Source organism: Falco punctatus (assembly GCF_963210335.1).
Source record: "Falco punctatus genome assembly, chromosome: 3".
In the NCBI taxonomy this organism is placed as follows: domain Eukaryota; kingdom Metazoa; phylum Chordata; class Aves; order Falconiformes; family Falconidae; genus Falco; species Falco punctatus.
The window spans coordinates 67,320,340-67,334,856 of NC_137582.1; the positions used below are offsets into that span (position 1 = coordinate 67,320,340).

Below are 14,517 nucleotides of genomic sequence, written 5' to 3' on the forward strand. Positions count from 1 at the left end.
TCCACTCAGTCACACCTCCTTTAAAAGAACAGTGAATAAGGTTAAAAAGAAAGGAAGAAGAAAATAAACCCTAAAACACTCAACCAGATTGAAGGTATTTTAGAGAGTTCAGTGTCATCAATTCATTCTTAAGAGGAAAAGTATATAACTTGCCAGCAGGAATGACAAACAGCCCTGCAATTCCTAGTACATGAGTGGCAAATACCAGAATCAGTTTGGCAGTAGGGGTGAGTGTTTAGCCTGGCACAGCAGTTTTAGACAATTTACTTCCATTATCAGGTTGCTTCTATATACTCTGCAATATCTAGCTTGCTCTGGAGTAGAACCCAATTTTTTTTCTGATTCAGTTATCAGTGATTTGACTCACTGTTTTGGTAAGTAGCATCTCCTTCTTCCTGGAAACTAAAAATAGTTTATTATTTTAAAATTCCCTTTTTCTGTAGGAGAAACAACAAGCAACTTTATTTGAGGTAGTATGGGTTGTTTTTTTTATCAATAGCTTTTCACTGACTCAGCTTTTATTCTTCAGACCGTAGCAAACATTTGAGGGATATGTGCTGTACTATTAGCTCCTCTCCAAGCTGAAATTATTGAGAAGAGTATCTTATACTGAAGCAGTTAAACAGCTCACTTGCCCAAATGGTATATTTCCTTCTTCATTGCAAATCATAGCTGAGTGGTGGACAAAAGACCTTTATCTGGACACACTGAATTTGACTTGCACACAGTTCAGATGCTTTCTTATTTAAACAAGTTCATTGTTCCTGATGGCATATGGTATTTTGCCACATTTCTTCTGCCTAATAGATCATAAATTATGATCCTCTCTTCAAGGTGTCAAAACTGTTCTCACATATATATTTAAACATGTGGTCCTTTTAGACAGGAACACAAGAATACAGCACTTAAGAGTAGAAACTGGTTCAGTAGGGGATAAAGATCTCAGAGGCATTCATGTAACACTAAAAGAACAGTTGGTTTTACTCTTGTTTTCAACACCATGTTTTTTTAAGCTCCTTATATACATTGACTTGTAACACAATAAAATGTGTTAATCCTCACAGTGCTACCTAAAGAATGGCTAGGCAGTATCTAACATATCTCACTAATGCTCTCTGTCTTAATATGCGTTCATCTTTTAAGATTTACAGAGGTTAAGCTACTCTTCCAGACCATAGTTAACAGTGACTGCGTCCACAAGGATTGCTGTTGTCCAGAAATCATTTCACTGGACAATTAATTTAGTTAGCATTTCTAAAGCTTCCCTCCAAAAAATTTTGAATGAAGAGGTGTATACTTTTGGACTTTCTTTGCCTACCTATGTTTATTCACTTTTTTTCCATCTCCTCCATGTACATGTCTGCTATTTAGGTATTTCTGCACAGTTTTCTTAGTGTTCCATCTGAAACGTGGATTGATATACTTCCCTTTTCCTGTTCCATTCCCATCGTGGTCTGAAGCTTCACCCTGCCACCCCAGGACATCCTTCTGTCATATGCCTCTGACAATCATGTAAACGGTTACTTCGCAACTTGCTTCCTAGAAAATTATTCCCCTTGGAGCTTGACAATTGGATCCTTGGACCAGTGTCTTCCCTCATGCCCATCAGGTATGGGGATACAGGAATTTCAGAAGTTGCCTGATTTGATTTTGTAGCTCCCACGGAGTAATAAACCTCTTTAGAGAAAGAGACAATAATAAATAAAAATTAACAAAAAGTAGACTTGATTGTACCGTGAGGTTCTGTCTCACTATCTGTGGAGCTCTTTACCTTGGCTCCAGGGAGATGTTGTCAGGGAAATATTGTTATCACTGCTTGATCACATGTCAATGAGTACACTGGGTCCTCCTCTGTTCTGTCACTTCATAACAGAAATATTATTTCAGACTTTAAGCACTTAGTCTTGAGTTTGGAAATGCTCAATTTTATTTAATTCATAACTGAAATTTTCCAGGTGACACAGTTTGTTCTTAATGCTAAGGCCTTCTAGCTTTGGGTCTTCAAGAAATTTCACCATAGCCCTCTAACTTTTATGTTGAGGTCATTCATGAAAATATGTCAAAATATCAATATCAAGACATTTTAATGTGGCAAAACTGAAAAATGTTTTTCTTACTTTATTCTCTTTTTTTGGTGTCACTAAATGTAATCTGCCCTTTAGCTAGGTTCTTGTCTAGTTTGCATTTCTAGTATAAAATTCTTTCCTAAAACTGAGACAAGGAGATTTACTGCAATAATTTTGACCAAAAAACCCCCATATTTTTCCTGGCTGAATTATCTGTGTTCTTCATTTTGAACCCTATTTGGTGTATCCATCATATTTTAGATCCTGTTTTTTCTGAAACAATTCTAGTTAAGTATTTAAACATTTTAATTCAGCAAAACATTTTTTTTTTCATTTGAACTTGAAATTGCTAGGTTTTTATGTGGTAGTTTACTAAGACCTTATGCTTTCACATTACCCTATGTGCTGCATCATGAATAAATAAATAAATAAAATAGATAGATAATGAAGAGAGCTGGCAATAGAAAAACTTTAGGAGGATGAGTGGTTAAGAAGTGTAAGCAAGCTACAGAAGGGAGGAAGAGAGAGGAGTGAATAGTCTGCTGACATTCAACTAAACTTTAATAATTCTCTTTCCAAAGAGGTAATTGCTATTTACAGGAGTTCTAGGTCATGATCCCATCTTGCACCCAACTTAGAAGAAGTACCTGAACAATACAGCACACCATGAGACCTGGGCTGTGAATGAGCACATCTTCAGGCTTCCTAAAGTGCACTGCATGATTAAAAATAAATCAAAGCCTGTAAAAGTTGACATACCATAGCTGTTTTCCTCACCCCGCCTGCTTTAATTTGACACGTTTGCAGAGGAAAGTCACTGTTCATTTCATACCTAAACCTGTCAAATCCTTTTCCTTCACTTAATACCAGAGGAGTCAGGTTTCCTGGTATGGCTTGCTGAAAAGCTATAGAGACCAGCCAACTCCTTGTATGCAATACTTCAGCAGGGAAAAAAAAATATATAACCGAGCAAACATTAAAAAGTTCTAATCAGAGTGGGAAAAAAATCAAAGTGTTAAATGTTTAATAGGAAATAAAAAATAATTAATACTTACCATTCCAAATAGACTTAGAAGACCATTGATGTTAGCAGAGGAATAATTTTAGGGTTTGATTATTTGTTTGGTTTTTTCCTTTTTCCACAGGTAGAGTCCAGACTTCTTATTTCTGAACCTGTATTTCTCAGCTACTGTTATGCATAGTTAATAATACTTCATATTTTCCCTAGGTAGGATCATCAGACTTTTTGAAAACTTGTGATGCCACAAAATGGCAAATATCTGACAATAAGTCATTACCTCATTCTAGTTTCCAGTACATATTCTTCTAATAGGTAAAGAAGATTTAAGAAGCACGGGGATGAGGTTCTACCATCTGAGGGAAAAAAAAAGTAAATACTTTTGATAGGTAACTCAGGCTTTCTGTATGTCATTATGGCAACAAGGTACCTACCGGTTATTTAGGAGCAGGATGCCCCTCAGACTTTGATTAGCAATTCCAGCATGAACCCACTTGACAAAATTTGTCAGAGGAAACCAATATTAACATATTTTACTGAGAGAAATTATTAGCTTTGCAAAATGCTTAGTTGAAAAATGCCTAACCAGGCTTCAAAACAGGCTCTATTTTCACATGCCAACAGTAGGTTCTCAACAGCTTATGAAAATGCTGGCTTTAGGTACACTTCAAGAAATTAGAGGAATTATTTCTTCCCAATTTAAGATTTTTCCCCCCTGTTTTTTTTAAAGGAATTTAAGAAAAGAAAAAAACCTGAGGGAAGATAGTAAATAAACAAGGAAGGTATGCCTTCAAAGATTTTTTTTTTTCAAAGTAAAATCCTAAATAATCAAAATAAAGTTTACATGGAAAGGTTCTAGGCAATATTAAATTTGTGTGGATCTGTCTGCTCAGCCTGTAACACCATTGCATCTGGGAAAGAAATCTTGACAAATACTTAAGCAATACATCAGATTTTGTATTAATTTCCACATCTGTGAAATGTGTTATTACTGTGTGATTTTTACTTTGGTGAAAGTTTGGTCTGAAGCAGAGACAAGTCTCCTGTTAGTTGATATTTTCATTGTTTTAATCAATTAAGTTATTACTGACTTAAAGTTGCAGAAAGGAATGCAGCTACACAGATAGCAAGGGCAAAGTCTCATGGAGCAATGTGAAACCCATCTGTTCTGTTCAGTGTGTGTTCATTGCAAGAAATAGTGAACTCGAACTGTGTATTTCCATGGATCTCACCGTGTAGGAAGGCTGCGGGTGTCTAAGCATGCTGCAAGTCTCCATTACTACAACCAAAATCTTCAAATCTACATGTTATGAATGAGTTGATTGCCATGATTTTCTTTGATCTACAACCACAGTTTTTATAACAGGGAACACTGATTCATGAATTACTCCATGGCAGTGTAAGACAGTTTTATAACATAAAATAAGCTCAACTGGAAGAGAGGTAGCAGGTGGCTAGATCTGTTAAGAGACAGACACAGCTGGCTTCTTCCTTCGCAATCTACTAGACGTGATGGCACCAATCAGCTCTGGCAGGGTTGAACAACTTAACTACATACAAAGAAACTGACTCTAATAACACATTTTAGGAAGAACAGAAGAAAAGGATGGGATTTGCAGAGCTCTAACAAGTATTGACCTGCAAATTTTCTTTATAGGATTATACTAGAATTGAGGCCACAGAATATGCAATTATATCAGACTCTGGTAGCCACAGTACAGTTTCATTACATAAACTAGAAGCATTCAGATCACAATAGGTATGGTTAGAACTAAGATCTGCCTGTTTTTAAAACTTATGCCAACAGAGCTCCAAGTAGCATATCTTCTAGCAAAACAGTGATATACTGTGTGGACTGCATCCAGTAGTAGACAGCAACAAATACGCATGCTAGGGAGAAGATTAGGACTCTGGCTTTCCCTAAACCCATCACCTGAAATTGCCTGTGAGAAAATTAAAGGCTTGACAGGAAAAAATGCAATTAAGCGTACTCAGATGTATTTACATGTGCTCTGAATGAACAATAGGATACAGCAACAGTGCCAATCAATTTAGACAAAACTATGGAATGGACAACAGAATAATAACATACTCATCAAAAATACATTAAATTTATGTCTCAGTGCTTTGAAAAAAAAGCAAAACACGATCACCAAAACCACTCCTTCCTGAATTGTAAAATTAAAATAGGAGTAAAGAAAAGAAACAAAAAGATTATTTTTTTTTTTTTAAGGTAACATAACTGATTATGTGGATTTTATGCAAAATACTCAACACCTGCCAAGATTTTTTTAAATAAATTATGAGTTTATTATAAACAGTGTTGAAATTTTATCCATTCCAACTCAGGAAAGACAATTTTGTCATTACTAATACTAATTTCAGGTTATTTTAATAGACAATTTAGCAAATTAATCCTCTATGACTCTAAGTGTAATAGTCCAGTTATGGTTAACAGAAAGTTTTACAACTTCTGTGCATTTTTTATTGCTTTTATAATAATTTGATCCAAAATCATTCTATATTATCTTTTATATTATGCATACTCATCCACGCTACTTTCTTAAAAAGTCAAATATAATTCCTAAACTTACTGCATTAATATAACAACAAAAAAAATGGCCAATTAAATATTTCAATCACCTTTAGCATCACAGAGTTAAAACAATATAGTTTGGATTTAAAATATGTTAATACATCTGATAATTCAATTCATTGTACACCTGTAATTTAAGTTTCTCTGCACAAACCAGCAGTTTCCTGAAAACAAGATTAATTATTCAGAGTTCATAATGAACTCAAAACCACAAATCATGTTTCAGTGCTTTCAAACTCTCAGTATGATGGCTAAGAAGCTTGCTGTAGGTGTTAATTAATGGCTGCATTAATTGTTAATTAGCAAGTGTTAAAATGGTAGCAGAAATGAATGCAGAATACATCCAGGCTTTCCTTGGGTATCCATTTTATAAGAGTGACTAACTCATCTAGCCAACTTTATATTCTTCAGGTAGTCTTGTCTGCAGACTCAGAATACAGCTATGGCCACTGGTCTTATTTGGCTTGGTCTGAGCAAGTTTTCACTTACTCCTCTGATGGGAATAGAGAAGTATCAGGCAGTCCATACTCCTGTTCTTGTGACCAGGCCACTTAAGAACTCACAACAGGAGGCAGAGTTAATTGCACTGGGCTAGGAATATGTAAGGCAATTCATTCATTCATCCGTGATGTCACCGTTTTCCTGGGTTTCCTCCTCCTTAGGTCTGACTCTAAGAATGGGTGAGGTAACAGCATCAGGACTCAGGAGGGAATTTCCCTAAATTAAGAATTGTCTTCATTACAGATTTTTTTAATTGCCTGAGCACAGCATACAGGCCACACAGGGAAACAAACAATACTTTATTATTAGAACAATTCTAATGCAACAAACCTGTTAGAACAAAAAAAAACTTAGGGACAGCATTATGCCTTTACCAACAGTAAATATACACTTGCATATCATCCAAACAAAAGCTACAATTTAAAGACACAGGAATACCTGAAGAACCATCACATACAATAAATGGAATTATGATTTTTTAAAAAGTGATGGCAGGTTATGAACACAAGAAAGTTCAATAACAAACTTGGTGTCCAGTCAAATACTAAATCATATACTTCCAGTAACAAGACTAGCATTTATATCACAGCACTTCTGAGGTTGAACAAATTTTACTTTGGAAATAAAAAACAAACTTTACACTACATTTCAGACTTTGAGATTCTGAAGTGAATCATAAATATTTCATACAAGTGTTGTTCTGTGGTACCCATCTGGAAGAAGAGTATTTTCTCCTTCGTTGATTAAAACTTTATTGACCTTACTGTCTGTCAGGTTCTACTAAGGGGATTTTTGCCAAGCAAATTTTTAATATTGTGCTTGCCAAAATGCATCAACAGATTCTGTAAAGGGTAATCGTAAAACCATGGGGAACATTTAATATTACAGCTAAGACCATGGCATTTACATTTTAACTTTTGCTTACTTTCAGATTTTCTGCAGTTACAATGGGAAAATGAAATGTAGACAACACAAACACCCTTGCATAAAACACTGAAATGCCATAGGCTTGATAATTAAGGGATGTCATAGCCTAACTAACAGTATTTCCAAAACAGATTTCCTTACTTAACAACTAAAAGTTTATGACAAAATTCTTCTTACAAAATCTCTTCTTTTTTTCCCTTTTTTTTTCTTTTTCCTGACAGACAAACAATATTTTGAAAGAGTAATTAGATAAAGATCTTTGTACAACCTAAGCTTTGAGCTCTGTTAAAGCTTCTAAGAAGGAGCCTAAGGACCTCTGCTTGGAAGGAAGCACAAAGGATTGACCACTGGGTTGCTCTGCAGGCAAAAGAGAGCAGAGGTTCATGCCTGGCAAGAGGCTGCAGCTTCTCTCTGTAAATCCTGACAGTCCTCTAAAGAGACTGCAGCAAAGATGGGTGCAGGTGGAGTTAAGGTGGTGTACAGCAGTACACAAGAGAAGACTTTGTTCTAGACAACAAAAGGATTTTAAGGGCCTTGGTCCTTAAGGTTAGACATGAAAAACTGTTACTGAATTGTATAAATGGTGTATACGTTAATAAAGTTTGATAAAGTAAGTATCTATGCCTTAAGTGAAAAGTCTTGTTTCTTTCTAGCAGAAAGTACTCTACAGACTTCGTCCTCTCTCTTGGGCAATCTCACCAGATGTTTGACCTCTTGTCACTGTTTTGCTAGTATTCTTCAGTCATATTTTAACAAACCATTTTTCAGAGAGAAATTAATACTCTGTTGAGCAAACAGCTAATTGCGAGATACAGAGTCTTAATCACCAGTATTTGTGTCTGGGTTTATCCACATATCATATACATTCAGCTTCTTTCCCATCCCTTCTAAAGCCCCAGGGCCCTTTCAGGCTTCATCTCTTTGGAAGGTATAATCTCATCCTACACTTATATGTGATAGCATTCTTCATCTGTCCAATTAACATAAAAAATATTTATCGTCAAAACATGGGTGATGTGGAAAGACCTGATATTGTCCAGCCTATGACAGCTATTTAGGATAACTTGCCATGGAGTGAAATGTTGTGGAGAACTTGGAAAACATATCTAGCCTAGTGGTGTGACAGAACTCTAACACAGGAAGTGTACAAAAAAAAAAAAAAAAGTCCAATAAATCTATTTTTTTTTGCTTTTATTATCTAGAAATGTCACAAATTTATCTTAAAATAACAGGCTTCCAGTACGGAAAAAAATAAATAAATACATTTTTCTTCCAGAGAGAAAATAACCTAAGTCAAAAGAGTTCATAAATGGGTGCAAAAAGGAATATCACCACAGACATGGTCATATGATTACATTACTGTTTAAATTTAATGTTTAAATTTTATAAATGTTTAAGTAGAGCAGACACATAGAAAGTGCACCAACTGGTATATAAAGAAGAGCACATGAGTTATTTTTGTAAATCAATAGGTTCCACTGAATTTAAGTTAAACTGAAGGGGAAAACAAGAAGTCTTTGTTGAACTGTCCTTCCCATTTAACTTGCAAAAAGCCCTTATTCCCCACCATCATCAATAGTACCAACATCTAGCATTTCATGTCTTTAAAGGCTCATTTATCTTTCCTTACGCCTCTGTCAGTGATCCTTTTCTGCTAAGTGCTATACAAACACAACACCATAACAACCTCCAGCCACAAGGCAAGAGTTAATCGCTAGACTGATAGTGGAGGAAACTTAGCTACACAATGGGGCAATATTACCCAGCATGACAGGGGATCGTCATGTTTCCATTAAGTCAATTCAATGATTACAGTATTGCAGAGACAATCCAGAAGTAGTTCTGATTTATCTCAGCATAAGCCACTTAGCTTTTTGGGTAGTTTCTGCACTGCAGTGACAAAAATACAGAACCGAGGTATCTACATACTCTTTATTGCAAGCACAGCAGCAACTGTACTTTACATGCAAAAGTTACGTTCCTGAACTAACAGAAAGAAATATGAAGTAAACATCTAAACCACTATATACATAAAGAAAACTATTCTTTTTATTCTTTTTTTTCTTTTTTCTTTTTTTTTTTTTTTTTTTAAGATAACATTATATAGTACTCCATGAGACTTCCTTTTTCAGGCTGCACCCTCTGCACCCTCTGTGCTGCATTTACTTACAGCTGTTACATTGACAGTCAGGAGAAAGTTCATCCTTTTTCCCAAATCATTCTGCCTGAGGGGCTTGACCAGGGGGGAACTACAGTGAACTAGAGGAGGCAATGTGGCAAAGACCATAGTAAAATAGCAGGATACTCTTTTAGTTAATTTAGCAAGTACTTCTGTCTTGTGGTAAGCTAAAAATACATCACCTGAGGTTTCTGTTCAAAAATCACTTGCCCATATGGAGCCTATTATCACACCTATTCAGAAAAAATAGGTCATAGATATGTAAATACAGAAATTAAATCAATAAAAATAATCCATTCCACATCCATAATTTCTAACCCAAATAAGATGCTGATCTCTAGAGCTATTAAATCTGCTAGTACATGACAAAGATCCAACAGTGGAAAAAAATATATTTGTAGTAACGACCCACAAAAAAATTTATAGTGACAAGCATTTGCCAGGAGAATATTTTTACACACTGATGTGCTGCAACAGCTGGTTTAGGTGACCTGTTTTATTTTGTGCAGCAGCAGTGATTACCTCCACTCTTACACTGTATTTATACCACTATTCTTTTTTGCCTTAGCACCACTCCACAGCTATGATGACACAGCATTCACTAGCACACCTGCAGCATACATGGATATATCCAAAGCTGGACTCATGGCTTTCAATTATAGAGTAGATGCTTACATTTGGGAGATCAGATTTGAGCCCAGAAATTACAAATTTTACATCAGAAATTTCAGTAACCTTCACAGACCCTGTGTTCATTCCTCTATATCCACCCTCCGAATCCTTGTCAGAGTTTGCAAGGAAATGGTGGCGTACCTACAAAATTTAGTATATGAAAGATAAAACTCTCAGTTATGTTAGATGTTTTTCACTGCTTGCTGTAAATTGTTGGGAAGCTTTGCCTGCTCTTTATAAATTCCCTCAAACAATCTCATACCCTAAGCTGAGCTTTACAATGTCTCAACTTTAGTGGACTTCAAATTAATACACATATAACAATTTGTATCATGATTTTTTTTTCATTGCACTTTGTCAGCAATCCTTGTGATCCTGTTAATCTAATTCAAACACACAAACGGTTATCCTGCAGTAGGACTTTATTCCAGCTACAGTGAAGAGGTTTAATTTCAGCTGTGATTTGTTTTTTTTATTAACAGAACTACCTAAGTGCACCAATGCTGGAAAAAGGATCCATGTCTACTCGATATGCTACAAATTTAGTGTTTTAGCTCTTAAAGTGCAGGCAGACAGGAACACAAGGAAACAGTGACACAATACTGGTAGCATGTAGCAAAATAGTAGCATATGCACTACTGTTACTCCACTAATTTTTAAGAGGTTTTGTTTGGCTGGGTTTATTTCAGTTTTTCAGTGTTGGGTTTTTTTGGTAACAGGATTTGTTTAAAGGATACTACTGAAAGAGATAGCAAGCACACTTGTCATAGTCATAGTTTTAGGGATTTTCTGCCATTTGCAAGACAGGTAAGCTAGAAATACAAGATTTTAGTATCCAGCACCCCGCATCAATTCACAGAATTACCCAGGTTGGAAGGGAGGCAGTAATTCTCTACTACAATGCCCTGCTAAAAGCAGGGTCAGCTCTGAATTCAGACCAGGTTGTTCAGGACTTATTTGGTTGTGTATCAACTGTCTCCAAAGACAAAGGTTGCACAACCTCTCTGACCAACATGTTCAAATGCTTGACAGTCCTAAAAGTGATTTTCTTCCCACGTCTCAATATCCAGTTAAAAACCTGCACACCAATGTTACCTGACATTATCCATCCAAGGGTGTTAGGAGAGCTGGCTGATGCTATTGAGAGGCTGCTCTCCAGAATCCTTGAGAAGTCATGGGCATCAGGGGACACCTCAGAAGACTAGAAGAAAGCTAATGTCACTCCCATCTACAAGAAGAGATTAAAGGAGGATCCAGGAAATTATAGGCCCATCAGTCTTACTTCAGTCCCTGGGAAAGTTATGGAACAAATCCTCCTGGGGGCTCTCACTAGACAAATGAAGGACATGACTGGGGAAAGCCAGCATGGATTCAGTAAGGGCAAATTGTACTTGACAAACCCGATTGCCTTCTACAACAAAGTTATCTGCTGGGTTGATGTTGGGTGAGCAATGGACATCGTCTACCTGGATTTCTCCAAGACATTCAATACAGTTGTCTACAGGCTCCTCCTAGAGAAGCTGATGCACCACGGCCCAGACAATTGGTCTGCGTGGTGGGTGGGAGCTGGCTGGCAGGCGGCACCCCAGGGTGGTGGCAGGCAGCTCCTTCTCAAACTGCAACCTGCCACAAGTGGGGTCCCCCAGGGATCAATACTGGGCCCAGCACTGTTTAATATCTTCATAGCTATCTGGATGATGGGATCAAGTGTACCCTGACGAAGTTTGCCAATGATATCAAATTCAGTGGAGAAGTGGACACTTTGGAAGGGAGAGCCACCCTGCAGGAAGGCCTGCATAGGCTTGAAGAGTTGGCTAACAAGAACCTTAAGATATTCAATAAGGACAAATGTTGATGTTCTGTTTAATTTTTGACCAATTGTCTTACTTCTGCTGTGCACTTCAACAAAGAACCAAGCTCTGGTTTCTCAGTAATCACCTCTTGCATATTGGGAGGCCACTGCTCAGTGACCACAAAGCCATCTCATCTCCAGGCTGAACATGCCCAAGGCTCCTGTTCCCATAGTCCAGACTGCAGTTTGTCACCTGCTGCCAGGATTCATGGCTGGCTTATGCCAGAACTGCTCCCCAGCCAGCCAGCTGATCCCTCTCTGTATTACTGTAGGGGGCTGCTTCTCAAGTGCAGGACTTTACAATAGTCCTTGTTGGTTTTGATGAAGTTCCTGTTGATACATTACACCAGCCAGCCTAGAGCCCTCTAAACAGCAGCTCTGCCCTTGAGCATTATCAGTTGCATTCCCCAATTTCCTGTCACTCAAAAACTTGATAAGGGTGCATTACATCTCCTCCTCAACACCACTGATACAGTTATTAAACAGGATAGGTCCCAGGATAGACCTTCTGAGGAACTCCACTTCTAAATGCCCTTTAAGTACAATATGACCATTAACAACTACATTTTGAACCCATTGGAACAGCCAGTTTTTCACCTCTCTGGTAGTCCACCCATCTAGAGTGTAGCACTGCAACACCCCAACACAGAGACAAGGGATGCTGCAGGAGACCATGTTAGAAACCTTGTTAAAGTCAAAGATGGAAGTTGCTGCCCTCCCCTCATGCACAAATCTAGCCATTTCATCATACAAGGTAGTCAAGTTCATCAGGTATCATTTGCCCTTGATAAATCCTTTCTGGCTGTTGTCATTCACTTTCTCCTTCAGTGGCCAGAAATGGTTTTCAAGAGGACTCATCTTGTGACTGTGCTGGTCATTCAACAGAGGTTGACTGGCCTGTCATGACTACTAAAACTAGGATGAAGAGCTCGAAAATTAATCAGGAGGATCTCTGTAGTCTGGATAAAAAGGCTGACAGGAACCTCACAAAGCTCACCAAAACCAAATACAAAGTCCTGTGCCTTCAATGGAATAGGCAGAATAGAGAAGGAACAAGAAACTTCTTAGAGATGTTTAGCAAAATTAAAAAGAATAGCTGCAAGCAACCATATCTATCTTTGAAATTAGCCTTGCAATGGGAAGCAAATTGGACCAGATATCCAAAAAACTGTTCCACTTTTAATTATTTCGTGATCTTAGGATGGATAAATAAGAGCAACTAGATATTACTGAAACAAATCAAGGCAGGAAAAATTAAATTTCTTTCTGTAGAAACATTATGAATGACACATCGAAGGTAAGAGCAGAGGGCAAAGTTTCATGCTGAAATATCAAAAAGTATAATAACGAAACCGTTCTTATAAGAAAATACATAATGAAGAATTATTATATGTTAGGTTGGAAGACATGTAACTATCCATTTGGTAAATAAGTGCATGTTATAGGAAAATCTTTGGCTCATATTTATACAGGTTATTTATTATAGAACCTACTTTCTCATAAGGGGTGACACAGCAGCACATTGTCAAGCATGACGATGATTTGAATTTGATTCCTCCTTGGCACAAGCATATCTTGAAGCAGAGTAAACAAGATCAATATAGGATGTATGCTCCTACCATTCAGCTGATGCATTACCTCTCCACTTGTTTCCACATTTCTCTCACTCCCAGCGTACACTTGTGTTACATAGATATCTGGTCTGCATGAGAGTATTTTTCTGGGTTCAGGTTTCAAGTTGATTAAAATAATAAGAAACAACAAAAATAAAACCACCAAAAATTCCAATACAAACCACCTAATTACCCCAAACACTGAACTATCAATCCAACATAGTCATCTGAGACCTTCAGAGTAAAAAGTACATTATCTGAATGCATACATTAGTAATTCAAAGTTGTAAGAACTGTTACTCAATTCATTTTCCTTCTTTCTTATTCTAGAGCATGCATAATGCTTGTAAAATACTAATAACACAGAAATTGTAATAGCTGCTTCATGGTGGGTTTTTAAATGTTTTTTTTTTAATTATTATTATTTTACTCCTGATTGTTATAAAGAACTATATATGAAAAACGTATGAAGTATGAAAACCACCATGATGAAAGATCTATGTTTCTCCCTTAGACAGTTTTTAGCAAAGTCTGGTTCAGTTATTACAGAGGGCTCCTTATCTACCTGATGTAAGATTTAAAAAATTTACGCCTGTCCTGTGTCTGCTGAAGCTATATTATCTATGAATTTATGCAATCATGGAGATATGCCAGCAACAGGGGCAAAGAGGAAACCTGGACAAATTAATAAGATTATATTGAAAAAAGGGAAACTTTAGAATCTCCTAGGGAAAACATATTTTTATTTCTTATTTTTTTTCTGTAGCAAAATGCAGATAAAATGCAGAAAAATGATAAGGAACCTTCTCAAGTGTAAGAATGTTCTTTTTCTCCATATTTCTGAACACAACTGCACAGAAAAGAAAATTCTGTCTAAAGACAGAATAAAAAAAGAGTGGCTTTGGCACCAAGAAGGGAAATAGTTCTTTAAGATCATATTGCAACAATAGATTTAATCCTACTGAAGAATGTTTTTATTTCTGTTAATGACATATTGTTTACCTGTTGGGAGACAGACAGGATATAAATTCAGCTAAGGAAAATGACTTATTTATATTTCATTTTGAAGAGATGCAGTGCCATCTGCCTAGCT

At 36.7% G+C, this 14,517-nt stretch overlaps 1 long non-coding RNA gene across 1 annotated transcript; it reads left to right on the forward strand.

Annotated features, from left to right (window-relative positions):
- Window positions 1-329: 329 nt before the first annotated feature.
- LOC308060477 lies at window positions 330-9,193 on the forward strand. Its single transcript, XR_013926752.1, has 2 exons — window positions 330-1,652; window positions 1,690-9,193. It is a non-coding gene; the product is annotated as an uncharacterized lncRNA (long non-coding RNA).
- Window positions 9,194-14,517: the final 5,324 nt, after the last annotated feature.